Source organism: Centropristis striata, chromosome 17 (assembly GCF_030273125.1).
Source record: "Centropristis striata isolate RG_2023a ecotype Rhode Island chromosome 17, C.striata_1.0, whole genome shotgun sequence".
Taxonomy (NCBI): domain Eukaryota; kingdom Metazoa; phylum Chordata; class Actinopteri; order Perciformes; family Serranidae; genus Centropristis; species Centropristis striata.
The window spans coordinates 16,413,215-16,429,574 of NC_081533.1; the positions used below are offsets into that span (position 1 = coordinate 16,413,215).

A 16,360-nucleotide genomic window follows, 5' to 3' on the forward strand; every position below is an offset into this window, starting at 1 on the left:
CCAGCTCAACAATACTAGCGTGTGTCCCTGCCATTAGTAAATACATCTGACCAAAAAGACCCAACTGTGTTTGTGTATACGAGAGGGAGAAAGAATTACTTTTTTGGTAATTTTGTGTCTTTTTTAAGTAATTTCGTTTTTTTCCTGTCATTTTGTGTCTCCTTTTCTGTCATTTTGACACTGCCTCCAGTGGCCCTGTCTTTGTGTATACGAGACCTTTTTTCTGTCATTTTGTGTCTTTTTTGGTCATTTTGTGTCTTTTTTAAAGTAATTTAGGTTTTTTTCTGTCATTTTGTGTCTTTTTTAAATAATTTTGTGTCTTTTTTGGTAATTTTGTGTCTTTTTTTCTGTCATTTTGTGTATTTTTGTCATTTTGTGTCATTTTTGGGTAATTTTATGTCTTTTTTTTAATAATTTTGTTCTTTTTTTGGTAATTCTGTGTATGTTTTCGTCATTTTGTGTCTTTTTTAAGTAATTGAGTTTGTTTTCTGTCATTTTGTGTCTCCTTTTCATCATTTTGCTCCAGCGGCCCTGTGTTTGTGTACACGAGAGGGAAAAAGAATGACTTTCTTGGATGCAAACCAAGACGGAGGTCATATGGCACAGTGACGACTTAATTCTTCTGCGACCAAGTATGCAGCAACATATTGTGAGTGTTTGTGTGTGTTTCACATCCTCCAGCGAGAGAGCAGAGCAAACACATTCCTAAATCTCTCAGATTAGAGCGAGGGAGTGGATTTGACTGTGCTTATCGACGGCAGAGCAGAGCAAATGTGAGCAAGTGTTTCTCACCTAGACAAATGGACAAACACGCACAGAGAAAGAAGGCGTGGGTGACTTTACTGACTGGCTCATTGCAGTGGGAAGTGACAGAGTAAGAGAGAAGTAAGAGCAACATGGTCTCACAGGAATCGTGAAATAGCCACGGATTCGCTTAACTCAAAATCCGTGGAATAATCACTCAAATTTCTGTGAAACTCACGGATTTCGCTACAATGCAAGTTAAAGACAGTCATATCCCGTGGCTATTCCAACATACAAAGTGATTATGTACATTCACTGAGTGAATATTTAGAAAATAAAACATATATTTCTCGCTAGAAATGTGATCAAAATCCATTTTTATGCAGAAACTAAGTCAAAATATTTATTTTTTCACTAAAAATGAGAGAACTGTCCGCCATGTTTTTTGTTCTGACCGCCGGGACCTTAAAAGTCACGTGACTTGGAACAAACCAATAGGAAAAAATATCCATGGAATAGCCACGGGATATGACTGTCATTAACTTGCATTGTAGCGAAATCCGTGTCAGTTTCACAGATATTTGAGTGATTCCGTGGCTATTCCACGGATTTTGAGTTAAGCGAATCCGTGGATATTTCACGGATTCCTGTGAGACCAGGTTCAGTAAGAGATATATCTTTCTTGTGTGGACAATTAAAGTAACCATACTGTTGGAATCACTGCTCCATCATCCATATGTTTTTCTTGGCATTTTCTTTAATCCACCTGCCGTTTGGCCACAGATGATTGGGCCTCTGTGGAGCTCTCTTACTTAGTGCTTTAAAAAAAAAAAAATCACACCTCAATGCGATGATTGCCAAAGTGTGACGACTGCCAGACTTTTTCAGAGTCGACAAAAGCTGCTAACTGACATTCAAGCTGAAATTGCTGGCTTTTTGTGATAAAGTTGGCTGTACCATCTGTATTATTGGCATGAAGGGAAAACATTGGAGTGGAAAAAAATGGAAAGGGATTTCCAGGGAATTAGTGGAGCATTCCTTTTGTGATAACTTTATAAATAGTCAGGCACTGTTTGGGTTCCTACTTGAATATCATACATCATATATGTTTTTGTAAACCTGCTGCTGAAATATCATTAGTCAACTACTTTTTTTTTCTGTTTGTGTGAGCTACAAAAGACAAGATGTCCAGAGGAACACTTGGTTGTGCAAGAGCTGTCCCAAGAGTGATGAGAGAGTGATGTAGTGACTTTTTGTGTCCTTTTTTAATAATTTTGTGTCGTTTTAGGTCATTTTGTGTCTTTTTTGGGGTAATTTTGTGTCTTTTTTAATAATTTTGTGTCTTTTTTGATAATTTATAGCGTAATTAATTATAATTATAGTGTATTTTCTGAGCAGTCAGTCTTCAATGCAATAAGCATTTGCTTCCAGGTTAAATTGGCATTTGGACAAATGGGCTTTCAGTCCAATGGGACATTTTTCAGATTGTTGGGATTTCGGAATAATGATCTGTCGGAACAATGGGAATTCCCATGTGTACCATTGACTTCTGTTGTTATATAACAGAAGATCCTTCTTTGTCAAGACACTGAAAATATAAGTCAAAGTTCACCAAACTGGGTGTAAAAAACTCCCATTGGTAGCACTGATTGTATTCCAATTTGCCAATTTTGCGGTTTTCAATGTTGGTGTGACTTTGCCTTTAAGCTGAAACGCTCCTTCAAAGATGAATTCATCAGTACTATCAACAGATGAGTAATGCTGGAAAACACACAGACCACCCAGAGTGTTTAAAATACCGGGAAACGTATGCACACCAACTGGAAGTCAGTCCAGTTTCTCTGCTTTTCTCTCTGACTGATGTTAGTGTGTAAAAGTGTGTATGTATGTGTATGTGTTTGCTCTCTTCAGTACATAAATGCACCAGTGGCACCTTCAATGTGGCGGTAGGGGGCAGACAGCAGGCATCTGTACACACAGTCAGCCTGCTGACACACACACACATAGATGGACACGCACAATTGGGTTCATGTGGATAGAAACCCACGCACACACACACACACACACACACACACACACAGACGAAAACCCCAGTTGAACCCCATGCTCCTGTCTGACAGGGTGAATCTGACGGGCTGAGACCTTCCCTGCTGTGTGTGTGTGTGTGTTCTTGTATTCCCTACATAGTGGGGACCACAACACGTTTTTAACCAACAGAGTGAGGACATTTTTGCAAAGTGAGGACATTTCGGCCGGTCCTCATTTCTTTAAAGGCTTTTTTGAGATTTCAGACTTTGTTTTAAGGGTTAAAGGTTACATGATAATGATAATTAACTGAAACTGTATTGTGTGGTTACAAAACTAACTAAAATTATAGTGAAAATGTCCTTCATTTTCATCTTTGTCAACTTTTTTTATAAATAATAATGATGGATAAGGCAAAGGAAATAAAGGCAAAATTTACTGTGACCTCTTTTAATCTCCCACCCAACAAATACCCCATTACAAAAACACTAAAACTAATAAAAACTTAACTATAACTTAAGCATTTAAAAAATAAAAATAACACTAAACTAAAACTAGCAAACTCACTCTAAAAACTCAATAAAACTAACTGAATTTGAAAACAAAAATTCACAACAAAATTAAAACTAAAACTAATGAAAAATCCAAAACTATTATAACCTTGTAAGGGAATTCACTGTTCCAATGAGGGTCCTCACAAAGATAGAAGTACAATAATGTGTGTGTGTGTGTGTGTGTGTGTGGGTTGACATTAGTCTTCCATGGCCAAGGGGGGTGACAGCAAGAACAATTACCCCAGACCGGTCATGTGTTCACCCACACCTGTTTTTCTGACATTAGCTGTGTGTGTGAGGCCAAAATAAAACCGACATTCTGGCCACGTTTTCTTGAACCTGCTTTTTGTTTTTCAGCTAATGTCACAGGACAAAAGTGTCTAGACGACACCGACAGGAAGACAGATGCATCAACTATCAGCACACACAAACAGAAACACCTGCACACACACATGGTGAGGGCTGAGCGAACAGCAAAGGTTAAGGCTGCTGAGGATGTGACTTTAACTCCAAGCTGAACTCATCAATCAGCCCAGACAGTGTTACTTAGTATATTGGCGTTTGGTGCTCTGGGGAAAAAAGGTGCATCATTTTGTCCAGTCCTCTAATTGATCAATTTTTTTTTTTTTGCACCATGACAATGATCTTGTATTTTAGCTCTACAGATAGCACTCAGCTACTACCATAGTGGTATGAACCAAAGATAAAGTAATTTGCTGTAGGAATAAATGGGTCAAAAGTATGCTGAAGCAACTGCATCATTATGTTGATTCGTAAAAAGTCTGAATTCATCCTTTGTCAGGTCTGTCTGCAAGGACGACAAGCAAACAACTTTTAAAATGCTTTGCGTCTTTCTGGGCTACGTTGTGCAAGACAACGTAGAAAGCTTAATTTGTTAAGTGGTAAATGGACCTGCACTTATATAGCGCTTTTCTAGTCGATTTGTGACCACTCAAAGCGCTTTACACTACAGACTGCGCTCATTCGCCCACACATTCATGCTGGTGGCAGAGGCTACCCTAAACGGTGCCACCTGCCACCAGCGGGAATTCATTCACACACCGATGAACGCAGCATCGGGAGCAATCTGGGGGTTCAGTATCTTGCTCAAGGATACTTCGACATGTAGGCCATGGTCAGGGATCGAACCACCAACCTTCCGATCACTGGACAAACGCTCTACCAATCGAGCCACGGCCGCCCCAAATTTCATTCAAAGCTTTCCTGCCACAGCTTCACACACATTTTCTTGCTCAAGTTGAAAAACTTAATCTGACCCGAAACCATGAATGATGCAGGATGCAGGATGCAGGTTACAGGCTGCAGGCTGCATGCATTTGCATTGACTTTGAATGTAATCACATACAATTATACTGTATGGAATAAGCTTTGTGTTTAGTGTGGATGCAAATTAGTGTATTTTTCTTTCTTGTTTTAATCTTTTTTAAGCTTTGGTTTCTCTATTTACGGTGGAATACATTATTTTATTTAGTTTTCAGACTAATAGTTCTATTTTCAGTCAGGTTTTTTGTGGTTTCACTCACTTTTTTGGATGTGTGTGTGAATATGAATGTGGAGGTTGTCTCACCACAACAGTCAGACTGGTGATGACATTGACTGATGGATGCCAGCGAGACAAGGAAATACAAACTAAATCTACTGAAACCTTATCTGACTTCTATCTGATGGATGATGCAAGTTTTCGAAGGAAACTTCTTCAAGGTTTGGCATCTGAATCGGTCAAAGTTTGTTGATTGTTACGGTCAGTGCACACACACCTGCAGAAGAAATGTCATGGCTACGTGACCATGCTGAGCTGTTGAGGAAGCTAAGAAATGTTTGGGTTTTGCAGGAACTCGTAACCAGTTTTTTTTGTCTTTTTTGGTAATTCTGTGTCTTTTTTTTGTCATTTTGTGGCCCCCACCTTGATATGAAAGTTTAATGTGAGTTTTATATGAATGGCACTTTACCATGTTGTGTGTGGAAGGTCCCTTTAATTACTTTTAGTAGTATTTTGTCTTTTTTAGTAATTTTGTGTCTTTTTAAAATAATTTTGTGTAATTTTTAGGTTATGTTGTGTCTTTTTGGGGTCATTTTGTGTCTTTTTTGGTAATTCTGTGTCTTTTTTTGGTCATTTTGTTTCTTTTTAAAGTCATTTAGTTTTTTTTCTGTCATTTTGTGTCTTTTTTGGTCATTTTCTGTCTTGTTTGGGTCATTTTGTGTCTTTTTGAAATAATTTTGTGTCATTTTTGGTAAGTCTGTGTATTTTTTTGGTCATTTTGTTTCTTTATAAAGTCATTTAGTATTTTTCTGTAATTTTGTGTCTTGTTTGGGTCAATTTTTGTCTTTTTTAAATAATTCTGTGTCTTTTTTGGTAAGTCTGTGTATTTTTTTGGTAATTTTGCTTCTTTTTTGTCATTTTGTGTCTTTTTAAAATAATTCTGTGTCGCCTTTAGTAATTTTGTGTAATGTTTTGGTCATTTTGTGTCTTTTTTGGGTCATTTGGTGTCTTTTTAAAAAAAATAATTTGTGTCTTTTTTGGTAATTCAGTGTCTTTTTTTGGTCATTTTGTTTCTTTATAAAGTAATTTAGTGAATGCATGCCCACTTCTTCTCACCGGGCAACAACAGGCATGCAGTTATCTGTCAACTCAAATTGTAGCCCTCCTGCTGCAGTTTAGCCCATGCCTGAGACACACAATTCATTTTGAAAGGAAATAGCACAGAGTTTCTGTCAATATAGGCAAGAGTCATTTATGTTCACCCATTACATGAATTATTTTGACTGATTTCAAACAAAATGTCAAGACATAAAACCTCCCTGCAGGGTTTAATATAATTTAAAATGAGTGCACTCCCTTTGAATCAGCCAATAATTTGGCCTCTGTTGTTGTTTCCCACTGTAATACAGCAACACATAGGCAGCCACTGATGCTAACTGATAGGATCAGACAGATAATTTTGTTAGGGGGGGGAAGACAAATGATTGCAAATAATAATCTGACAAGGAGTAGACCAATTTCTTTTCTCCTTGGCCGCCTCCTCCTGAGCTGTCTGTGCCTGCGGGCAAGCTAAAGTAGACGATCCCAGAGTGACGGGAATGAAAAGAATGATTCAGCCGGACGGCTTTTGACACCTGGTTTCTTTTTCCCTCACAGGCGGCAGGTTGGGATTTATAGACTGGTAAGGACAGTGGAAGTGAGGGTGAGACGGAGAGAGAGAACTCGGGGATAAGAAGGTGCAAAGGAGAGAAAATCAATGACGGAAAAAGCAGAAAAAAGGAAGGCTAGGATGTGCCAATTTTAAATCAATAAATCTTTATTCTCCTACTCCGGAACAACAAACAATATCATCGTGATTGGACCGACACAAGCTGCTTTAAACACCCGGGGCTGTTGCAAATATATACATTATATTATACAAAGGCTGTTTCCACCATACAGTTTTCGGAGAGAAACGATCACTGTGCATAGACTGCAAGAACCTGGTCTCACAGGAATCCGTGAAATAGCCACGGATTTGCTTAACTCAAAATCCGTGGAATAGCCACGGAATCACTCAAATTTCCGTGAAACTGACACGGATTTCGCTACAATGCAAGTTAATGACATATAATAATATAATGTCATATCCCGTGGCTATTCCATGGATATTTTTCCTATTGGTTTGTTCCAAGTCACGTGACTTTCAAGGTCCCGGCGGTCAGAACAAAAAACATGGCGGACAGTCCTCTCATTTTTAGTGAAAAAAATCAATATTTTGACTTAGTTTATGCATAAAAATGGATTTTGATCACATTTCTAGCGAGAAATATGTTTTTTTTTTAATATTAATTTAGTGAATGTACATAATCACTGTGTATGTTGGAATAGCCACGGGATATGACTTTTTTGGTAATTCTGTCCTTTTTTTGGTCATTTTGTTTCTTTTTTTTCAAGTAGTTTAGATTTTTTTCTGTCATTTTGTGTATTTTTGGTCATTTTGTTTCTTTTTTTTCAAGTAGTTTAGATTTTTTTCTGTCATTTTGTGTATTTTTGGTCATTTTGTGTCTTGTTTGGGTCATTTGGGTCTTTTTTTAATAATTTTGTGTCTTTTTTGGTAAGTCTGTGTATTTTTTTGGTCATTTGTTTCTTTTTTAAGTAATTTATTTTTTCACGTCATTTTGTGTCTTTTTTGGTTTATGTGAGTTTTATATGAATGGCACTTTACAGTGTTGCGTGTGAAAGGTCCCTTTAATTACTTTGGGTCATTTTGTGTCTTTTTTTTTTAAAATAATTGTGTGTCTTTTTTGGTCATTCTGTGTCTTTTTTTGGTCATTTTGTATCTTTTATAAGTAATTTATTTTTTTTTCTGTTATTTTGTGTCTTGTTTGGGTCAAATTGTGATGTTCTAGAAAGATATACTGGACTTTAGGGGACTTACAGTATATACCAAAGCAATAATGATAAATAAGTCCACTCTAATAGGTTGTGAATAAAGTGAGGCATACTGTATGACTCCAGGGCTGAAAAATGAGTCCCGCTCCGGCTCTGACTGGCAGTTAATATAAAGATCTAAGGCAGATAAGACTACATCTTTCTCATATACTCCTCCTTGTTTCTAATCTTATATATCCAGACACCCATCTCACCAAGTTCATGGAGGTCTGGGGAAAGTTTAACACAGAAATTGGATTGGCTCTGAGCTAATAATAATAATACACCATGGAAAACTTCTGCAGTCAAAAAGAATAAAGAGGTGAAGTTTCCTCTTATAGCCTCTAAAATTACACAGTATTCACAGTTTACTGTCGTCCATAATTGAATGTAATGTATCTTTTTTTTAATGCTAACTTAATCTTTCCAAGATCAACCTATAGCAGCCTACAGCTATCAGTTATCTGACTTTTCAAGAAAGTTTAACTATCTTGCACTCAGTGGTGCTTTTCAGTGAAAAAAATCACTGTATGTTACCATCACAACACTAAACAGGAAACTGGCAAAGTAAGCAACTAGCTGGTGAACATAGTGGACTCTTTAGCAGCTAATGAGTCAGACTTCCTAAGGAGATAGTAGAAATAAAGTAGAGCCAAAAGGAGCTTGAATATTGTAAAAAAAAAAAAAAAAAAAGTGACTCAAAATGAAACCCACTTTTCATTCTGCCTCTTTTTTATTGAGAATTGGCATTTGTGGGCAGTGGATTTTTAGGGGGAGATAGCAGGTCAACAACAATTTCCATTCCATTCATTTGGTCATAAATTTAAAATAAAAATGGCTTAATTTGATCAATGAATTAAACTTATTAAGTCATATAATGAAATCAAAACATTAATGTATAGCTTTCTGAAGCCGTTCTTATGCTTAAGTATGTCCCATAAGTTGTTGCATCACTTTTGGTGCTGAATTGGGACATTTTTTAAACTAATTTTATAAAGTAAGTGACGATATGTCAATGTTGTTTTCACGGCTTGTTTCTGAAGCCCCCAAGTGACCAAAAAAATCAGTAATTGCTGGTTTAAATGTGTCAAAATGTGTCAAAATGATGTAAATTATAAAATTAGCAGTAGCAGTAGAACAGCATCTCCCATGTCCTGATGGTAAAATTACTGTTTTTGTCAATGGATTCTGGTGTCTTTGAAGGGAGCATAGATAACGGCTTCACTTCCCCCCATCTAAACTCAAACACGATTGTGTGAGGGCAAAATAAAGCAGCAATAAAGCATATAGCTTATTTAAAAATCTCATTTAAGTATATTTGGAAGACACAAAAACATTGATGATGACATTTTTTCATTTTTGTGCACAATTACTTTCTTATTTTGAAAGTGCAGTACAGTGAGAATGATCTTTTTATTTTATTTACACAAGCTTTTATTGCACAATTAAACTATTGTACAATGGACACATTCTGGGTTCCTTTTGTGTACAATGAGATATTGTTTGAACAAAAAAAGGTAAGAATTGTTCCGTTGTTCATCGCTAAATTGATCATTTTATTAATAATTTGACACAGGGGCCACAGCAGGGGCCAAGGGATTCTTCACAGGGGCAGTGGCCCCTGGAGGCCCCTGTGTAGAACCGCCACTGACTGCAGCTAATACACTGATTATGGATGAGTATCCTATACAACCCTTCTTTAAAAAATCCCAACTTGCCCTTTAAACTACCGTATTTTCCGGACTATAAGTCGCTCCGGAGTACAAGTCGCACCAGCCATAAAATGCATAATAAAGAAGGAAAAAACATATATAAGTCGCACTGGAGTATAAGTCGCATTTTTGGGGGAAATTTATTTGATAAAATCCAACACCAAGAACAGACATGTCATCTTGAAAGGCAATTTAAAATAGAATAGAGGCAACAACAGGCTGAATAATTGTACGGTATGCTTACGTTACATGACACAACTGAGAACCTGCCTGGTATGTTAACATAAGATATTAAGAGTTATTCAAATAACTATAGCATAAATAACATGCTAAGAAGTTTACCAAACCATCCGTGTCACTCCAAATAACTAAAATCCAATGAAATCTTCATCCTCGGTGTCACTTTTAAACAACTCCGCTAAGTCCGGAGGTAGAAGATGCGGCGCTTCTTCTTCTACATCGCTTACGTCAGACTCATCCTCATACTCGGCCTAGAGCGCCCTCTTGCGGTTAAGTGTGAAAATAACATGTGAAATGATATACCGGTAATAATGTGTTAATAATTTCACACATAAGTCGCTCCAGAGTATAAATCGCACCCCCGGCCAAACTATGAAAAAAACTGCGACTTATAGTCCGGAAAATACGGTACTACTGTTGGGTTGTTGGATCAATTACAGCTAACCTGATCTAAAATTATCATGTTCTGTGTGTAAAATCTGAATCTGCAAAGCAACCAAAGCAGACAAATATTATAAAATGAGCTCCACCACTGCTGCCACTGAGATTATCATCAGAGTAATCTGTGTTGAGGTCTTGGTTTGGAGTGGCTGATTCACTCACTGTTTAGAGCTGCTACTTTGAGAAGACCTTGGCTGATGTTTACTTTAATCTGTCTGTCGCAGTTTCCTTTTTATTCTCTGTAACTTATTGTTTATTTCTTTGATTTATTGCCCTCGGCATTCCCTCACAGTCACTCTCTTTTCTCCCGCCATCTGTTGTTTTCTCTCCCTTTCATTGATTGCCCTTGTGTCTTTTTCTAAGTCCAAAAAATGAATTGCATGAAACTTGGATTTGCAGTTGAGAGAAGAAAATTGCTCTGATTGTCTTTGTCTTTTTGTTGTCCTCCTCCTCCTCCAATTATGCATATGTATGCAGTCAATGCATGCACACATGCATATTGTGCAAATGGAGGCAATCATTGTAATCAGTTGTAAATGTCACAATAAAGAGGATTAATATGTTAAATTAATGATGATGAAATTTGTTACCCATATCTAATTCATCTAATAAACCTACAGACTCATAAATATGCACAATCACGGCACGCATAAATAGAGTTTATAGCATGGGTCTCAAACTTGCGGCCCGCGGCCCAATTGTGGCCCTCGTGACGATATTTTGTGGCCCCCACCTTGATATGAAAGTTTAATGTGAGTTTTATATGAATGGCACTTTACCCTGTTGTGTGTGGAAGGTCCCTTTAATTACTTTTTTTGGTAATTTTGTGTCTTTTTTTTTGGTAATTCTGTGTCTTTTATTGATCATTTTGGTTCTTTTTTTAAAGTATTTTAGTGTTTTTTCTGTCATTGTGTGTCTTTTTGGTCATTTTGTGTCTTTTTTTAATAATTTAGTGGGTTTTTTTTAAATTAATTTATTGTAGGCTATGAGATTACAAATATTAGCAGCTTCATCACATATTCAGTTCATCCCGCCACATTTATGCATTTTTTACAAGAGGCAGTGCCAAAAGAATAAGTAAATAAATAAATAAGTAAATAAATAAATAAATATTCATGTTTGATTATTTGCTTATTCAATTAATTATTTAACTGAGGAAAAGAAAGAGAAGAAAAGAGAGCGAGAGAAAAATAAATAAATAAATAAATATTATAAACGTGTGTTAGTGTTTTTTTCAGTCATTTTGTGTCTCTTTTGGTCATTTTGTGTCTTTTTTTTAGTCATTTTGTATATTTTTTGGTCATTTTGTGTCTTTTTTTAGTAATTTTGTGTCTTTTTTAGTAATTTTGTGTCTTTTTTAAGTCATTTAGTTTTTTTTCTGTCATTTTCCGTCTTTTTTTTTTGTCATTTTGTGTCTTTTTTTGGTCATTTTGATACTGCCTCCAGTGGCCGCCAGGTAATTTGAGTTTGAGACCCCTGGTTTATACTGTATGTGTAGCCATTTTTATTGACTGGTGGAACATAGTAAATGGGATATTGCTGTATGTCTGTAGACATATCTACTTGAATTAGTGCCAGATAAATATCCCCAGACTCTAACCCTTCTATGAATAATACATCGAGTGAAATGGGCTCAAAAGACAAATAAAAATGAATTTTCCTGTTTCCTTTTGGAGTTTGTAATTCTCGCCATATGAACCCAAGTCAAGCAGCTGCGCGAGGATGTCCCTTTTGTCTTCACGCACCACTTACCAAAAGGCCTAAACTTGTGTAGCAGACTGCAGGAGATCTAAAGCGGAGCTGAAATCTTTCTAAGCTCCTCCAGACACCGTCTGAGCGTTTGCTTTGGTCTGGCTCGGGGCCAGATGTAGAGGGGATTTGACTCGGGGAATATTAGCCGGCTCTGCTTTGCTGCGCACACTCGTGGAGGGAAAAAAGAAACATTTCAGAGAGTTTCGAGCTGTTTCTTAGATGTTTAAGACGAGACAAAGTAGAGAAAGATAGCGAGATAAACCCCTTAATCCAACATTCAGGCTTAAACGATCGCTATGCTACATGCTAATCTTGGAGTTTTAGCCATTTTGAAAGTTTACCCGGATACGGTTGCTTGAATACAAATGTCTTTTTCCTGCAATTCCCCGCAGCAGTGAAACTTTGCTCGACTGTTTGACAGCTCAACAAGAGCAGCAGTGGATTGAGTGGGAGATCCAGCCTGAAGCGCTGCCACTGGCCATGGGTCCTTTGGTCCGTCTGTGGGGTTTTGTTTTTGGGCTTTTACATCTTGGCTTTTCAGAAATTTACTGTATTATTTCACAGGGTTTTTCTTGTTTCTATCAACATAAATTAAATTACTTTTATTACAAATATTAACCATTAAATGGGTTAAACCTCTCTGAGCCCCATCCCACCCATAGTTTGTCCCTCGGTCCTTAAACCACTTGATACAATTTATTATTCTGTTATTAGATTTATTACTGGTGATGGGTTCATGACCCATCACTGCCACCTCTATCAAAATGTAGGTTGGACTTCCAGGGCTCTCAGAAGGGAGCAAGACTGTATATTGTTTATTTATAAGGCACTACTGAAAAAACTTCCATTCTACTTATCGAGCCTACTCAGCTTCAGATCTTTTAACTATCCAACTCGTTCATATAACCCACTGGCTCTTAATATCCTTGCTGTTTAAACAGAGGAAATTCGCTTTTGTTTATTTCGCTCCTTTTAAATGGAATAATCTACTGTCTCAGCTTCAGTTGGATACGCTGATTCCTTTTAATCATTTTAAAGACATTCTTATTGATCTTATGATTTCTGAATGTGCATGTGCTCATTGAATTTATTGTGCTTCTGTTGAGTATATATTATTATGGATATGTAGTGTAATGTGTTGAATTGTATTTGTACTGTAATCAGGGCGCCATTGGAAATGAGAGCTTGCTCTCAATTGGCCCTCCATGAATAAATAAAAGTGAAATGAAATGAGTTTTCCCATCCCGCCACATCTGTTTTCTGTAAAAATCGCTAAAAATACAAGGAAACTGTCATTATCATTGGAATTTCAACTTTCCGATCATATGCTACGAAATTTTCCATTACAAAAAGTAACCAAAACGAAGCTTAATGTTGTGATCTCTCTGTTAACATTCACTTTATTCTTCATGTCTCATTTAAAATGTCACCAAAAATAAACCGTTTACAATAACTAGATCTTGTTAAAAACATTAAATTCTGCTCCTCAGAGACACTGTGAAGCTATGATTGATTCTGCTGAGACGAACGGTCACGTGACAAATATTCATTGAAAATCTGTTTACACAGAGCTGATGCGTTATTCTACCATTAAAGCCGGGAAAGCGGATACGTCGTTTTGTAGTTTTTTCCACCTATTTTCGGTCTCTTGGCCAATGAATTGCATCAGAATACATGTGGGAGTGTCGCAATGCAACATGGGACTTTTCCAGAACTGAAATCATGACATAAGACGACTATAGCGGAGGCAGCTCAGATATAACAGCAATAAGCTGAATTTCATTTCTATCTGCAACAAAGGCTGAAAAATCTATTATTTAGTAGGAAGCATTGACACTTTTGTTGAATTTCCAGAAAAACTTCAGGTTTTAGAGGGTTATTTTAAAATCGCCCAGAGGTTTTACAGGCAGTTTTTCCAGGCGTTTTAGGCCTAAATGGGTTAAAATCACCAGCTGGACTGTGTGTCTAACTGCACCAATGACTCAGAGAGTTGGCTTACCTGCCAATACAGATCCACTGGACTCCACCTGCTACTTCAAACCAGTAACTCTCCATCCCTGCACTCTATAACCAGCCATTCAGCATTTCATAATCACCTTTATAAATATGAACACGGCCCCAAACACACGAACAGCAACACCGTTTCTCTCTTTTTGCCTTTGTTTTCATTGCAGACAAGCACACTCAGCTGTGACGAGGGGAATCAATGCAAAGGCTAATTACACTGTACGGTGCACCAAGACGGAAGTGGCCTCGACCAATAAATCTGTGAATGAGAGTGAGCGTGTGAGTGACATCATCAAAGGTTAAGTACCTGTGATTAATGGGCTCACCTAAGCTGGCTTAATGGAGTTTTTATATCACGGTTTCATGTCGCTGGAGGGGGTGTTACACACCGTCTGGTTGCCACTTTCACTGGGAATTGAAACCCTATAACCCTGCAGGCTTAGCTTCATTCTCAGCCCCTTTGAGCCACACACACTTTAATGAGTGTGTGTGCATGAAAGAAGTAGAGTTGTGAAGTTGATAAACTGACAAGTGCAAGTATTTTAGCTGGTAAACTGTGCTCGACGGCATATATGGTAGTCGAAGCGTGTGTGTGTGTGTGTGTGTGTGTGTGTGTGTGTGTGTGTGTGTGTGTGTGTGTGTGTGTCAAACTGTCAAAAAGCAGTGGAACAGACAAATCCCCAAAGCACATCACCTTCAAAGGGATCCAGAGAGAGTGTGAACGTGAGTGTGTGACGAGTGTGTGTATGTGAGAAAAGGGAAGACTGGGGTGTGTGTGTGTGTGTGTGTGTGTGTGTGTGTGTGTGTGTAGCAATTGTATCAGACACAGCCACACTGCAGGATTGTTCCTTAAGAGTTCAGGGGAGAGGTGGGTAGAATACAGAGCGAGAGGAGGGAAAGGGAGAAGGAGGGAAAACATCTTCAGGTTCAGGAAAGATGTGAAGAACAGCAGCGACGCACAGCTGCCTGTCACTTTCAATATACATTTAAAGGGTGAATTGTATAAAAATTAACATTAGAAAGTGTTTATATCTTCTGTAAGGTGGGTTTTTTAACACGGGGGTCTATGGGGATTGACGGCCTTTTGGAGTCAATTGGAAGTCAAGATTATTTATACAGCAAATTTCATACAATGGGTGAAGACTCTTTTAAAAATTACTTTTAAAAATAAACTAATCTTAAAATTTCATTTTTTTTCTCAAAATTTTGACTTTGAAAATAGAAATAAATAGTATAGTATAAAAATTCATGAACAGGACCAAAACAGTTACTTTTACCAGGCTGTAACATGTTTATATCTGCTGTAAGGTGGGTTTTTTAACATAGAGGTCTATGGGGATTGACAGCCTTTTGTAGGCAATTGGAAGTCAAGATTATTTATATAGCAAATTTCATACAATGGGCGAAGACTCAATATGATTCAATGGGAGATTTTTTAAAAAAAAAATATGATTTTTAAGAATAAACTAATCTTAAAATTTCATTTTTTTTCTCAATATATTGACTTTGAAAATTGAAATTGTTCTCTTTTTTTGCCTGAAACTAGTTATTATATTCTTAACATTTTCAACTTTGATCTTAATGCAAAAAAATTTAAAATGTCCATTTCCAGCCTACACAACCTGATGCTGCCAGATGGTTTGTTACACAGAACCATCTGAGAAGCTGTCATATAGGAAAAGAGCAGACGCTTTTCAAAAAGTACCTGGCAGGTGATTGGATGAACCATCTGTCCATCACCGTCACACACCGTCTGTGCTGGAAGCCTTCAGAGCTGCTCTGCTCTTCTTTTAATAAGGAAACACAACTGATGCTGTTGCAACATCAACACTGAACAAGCAGTCACCTCTCTGCGTGTGTAGCTACCAGAAGCTCCTCAGTGGATGCTGATTGGCCGAACCGCTGGGTGTGCAACTCAAACGCAGGACTTGGGGCCTGGGGAGATGGATTTGCACATTCTCACGTGCACACATGGTGGAGTTTGCATGTTCTCCCTGTGGGTTCTCTCCAGCTTCCTCCCACAGTCCAAAGACATGCAGCTTAGGTGTAATTGGTGACTCCAAATTGCCCGTAGGAGTGAATGAGAGCGTGAATGGTTGTCTGTCTCCATGGCTACGTTCACACTGCAGGTCTCAATGCTAAATTTTTGAAGATTTTTTTTTTGGGCTGTTCACATACATTTTTATATCTGGCCTGGACTTACCCGCATGCACAGAAGAACAATGAGAAAGACATGCAACACACTATGTACAGATGTAAACATGGAGGCTGCTGAAGTCAATGTTTACAATGGAAGCTGGGGAAGTTATGAGCAGATGGTAACAAATTGTATTTTTTTGTTCAATGACAATAAAGCGTTTAACTTTATTAATGAGAAGAAGGATGAAAAAAAGAGAGCAATATGTTTAAAAATGGCTTTTTGTGGAGCAATGGCTTCTAAATCTGTACGGAGGTGCGTGTGCCGCCGGCCC

The 16,360-nt window shown here is 37.6% G+C and overlaps 1 long non-coding RNA gene across 1 annotated transcript in view; it reads right to left on the reverse strand.

Annotated features, from left to right (window-relative positions):
• The window catches only part of LOC131989973 (uncharacterized), a 165,011-nt gene that overhangs the window by 131,325 nt on the left and 17,326 nt on the right, over positions 1–16,360 (reverse strand). The gene's annotated exons all lie outside the window — the stretch shown is intronic.